At 57.9% G+C, this 2,500-nt stretch overlaps 1 non-coding gene across 1 annotated transcript in view; it reads right to left on the bottom strand.

Annotated features, from left to right (window-relative positions):
- Positions 1-1,207, bottom strand: part of LOC124741626 — a 1,909-nt gene extending 702 nt beyond the window's left edge. The window contains exon 1 of the ribosomal RNA XR_007009984.1: positions 1-1,207. This exon is cut by the window's left edge and continues 702 nt beyond it. This is a non-coding gene — a ribosomal RNA (small subunit ribosomal RNA).
- Positions 1,208-2,500: the final 1,293 nt, after the last annotated feature.

Raw genomic sequence — 2,500 nt, 5'->3', positions numbered from 1 at the left:
CCCGGAACCCAAAAGCTTTGGTTTCCCGGAGGCTGCCCGCCGAGTCATCGGAGGAACTGCGGCGGATCGCTGGCTGGCATCGTTTATGGTTAGAACTAGGGCGGTATCTGATCGCCTTCGAACCTCTAACTTTCGTTCTTGATTAATGAAAACATACTTGGCAAATGCTTTCGCTTCTGTTCGTCTTGCGACGATCCAAGAATTTCACCTCTAACGTCGCAATACGAATGCCCCCGCCTGTCCCTATTAATCATTACCTCGGGTTCCGAAAACCAACAAAATAGAACCGAGGTCCTATTCCATTATTCCATGCACACAGTATTCAGGCGGGCTTGCCTGCTTTAAGCACTCTAATTTGTTCAAAGTAAACGTGCCGGCCCACCGAGACACTCAATAAAGAGCACCCTGGTAGGATTTCAACGGGGTCCGCCTCGGGACGCACGAGCACGCACGAGGCGGTCGCACGCCTTCAGCTCGCCCCACCGGCAGGACGTCCCACGATACATGCCAGTTAAACACCGACGGGCGGTGAACCAACAGCGTGGGACACAAATCCAACTACGAGCTTTTTAACCGCAACAACTTTAATATACGCTATTGGAGCTGGAATTACCGCGGCTGCTGGCACCAGACTTGCCCTCCAATAGATACTCGTTAAAGGATTTAAAGTGTACTCATTCCGATTACGGGGCCTCGGATGAGTCCCGTATCGTTATTTTTCGTCACTACCTCCCCGTGCCGGGAGTGGGTAATTTGCGCGCCTGCTGCCTTCCTTGGATGTGGTAGCCGTTTCTCAGGCTCCCTCTCCGGAATCGAACCCTGATTCCCCGTTACCCGTTACAACCATGGTAGGCGCAGAACCTACCATCGACAGTTGATAAGGCAGACATTTGAAAGATGCGTCGCCGGTACGAGGACCGTGCGATCAGCCCAAAGTTATTCAGAGTCACCAAGGCAAACGGACCGGACGAGCCGACCGATTGGTTTTGATCTAATAAAAGCGTCCCTTCCATCTCTGGTCGGGACTCTGTTTGCATGTATTAGCTCTAGAATTACCACAGTTATCCAAGTAACGTGGGTACGATCTAAGGAACCATAACTGATTTAATGAGCCATTCGCGGTTTCACCTTAATGCGGCTTGTACTGAGACATGCATGGCTTAATCTTTGAGACAAGCATATGACTACTGGCAGGATCAACCAGGGAGCTGCGTCAACTAGAGCTGAGCAGCCGGCCGCCCGGGAGTGTGTCCCGGGGGCCCGCGCGAACACGCAAGCGTCCGCTCAATCATTCTGCAAACAGGAGGAGGCTGAGCTCCCCTGCACAATACACCTCGAAACCCTCTCAGGTCCCGGCGGCGCGCAGCGCCGTCCCAAGTACTTGGTCGGGTTCGAGAGAGGCGCAATCGCCCGGAGTTAGGCGAGTAGACGCTTTCGGTGCGACCACCCGTGCTCCCAACTGAGCTTGCCGCTGCCGACAGAGGCCCGGGAGCGTGCTGTCGTGGCATTGCCGGCGGGAGACAACACGCGCCACCTACGGTGACCGGCAGCTCCAACGCCAGCGCCACAGAAGGACAAAAGCCCCACTTGGGTGCCGAAGCGAACTCTCCCAGCACAGCGCACGCGCCAACACATCCGCACAGCTGCGATACAAACCACCAGCGAGAACCGCTGGGGCGACCGAGCAGCAGACGGCGTCGCGGCGCCGAGCGCCGGGCGGCGGCGCATCCTCAACGCACACAGTCCTCAATCGGACCAGCACACTGAAGATGTCCACCGCGCTTCGCACCGGGCCCGCGAGGACCTACTTTGGCCGCACGGCGCCGCGCGCAGGGTGCGCCGGCGCGCAGCTGCGACGCCTGCCGCGTCCGTCGGCCGGCGCGCCTGCCACTGGCCGCCCCCACCAGCCGGCTGTAGCGCGTGCGCCCACGCACCGCGCGGCCAGCACGCCCGGAGGCGCCCCCTCACCGGCCGGGGACGGTCCCACCCAGCCACCGCCGCGTATCGCTTCACACCCAGATGCCGTTCAGTTTCGTCGGCATGGTGGGTATCGCTGGAACAACCGGTTAGTACCTCAACCTATCGTCGCCATCACCGATTCACCCCTAGCGAGAACAACCGCACCACAACAGGTTACCATTTGTTCATTTGCGTAACTTCACCAGAAAACGCAGGCGTCCATCGCCATTTGCAACTTCAACGATTATTGCATGCCTGTGTCAGGTGTCACGCCACACTACGTCTGCCCACATACACGCAACAAAATGTGCACGCCTAGACAATACGTGGAAGGTGGCCCCCGTACGTATGCGATGTCCATTGCTCGAACGACTGTCAACCGGCCTCTGTAGCATGTCGCAGATATGGAACGCGGTGCACCATGCCATCACGGTGTGTGAGGAGAGACGACTAGGTCCGAATACATCAACAGACAGCTCATGCTGATCGCCATCCACGGCGTCCGTTCCTCCCACACGTCTCTATGGCGTACCACACTGCA

The sequence above is a fragment of the Schistocerca piceifrons genome, unplaced genomic scaffold (assembly GCF_021461385.2).
Source record: "Schistocerca piceifrons isolate TAMUIC-IGC-003096 unplaced genomic scaffold, iqSchPice1.1 HiC_scaffold_1973, whole genome shotgun sequence".
NCBI lineage: Eukaryota > Metazoa > Arthropoda > Insecta > Orthoptera > Acrididae > Schistocerca > Schistocerca piceifrons.
This window is presented reverse-complemented; position numbering and strand designations above follow the sequence as displayed.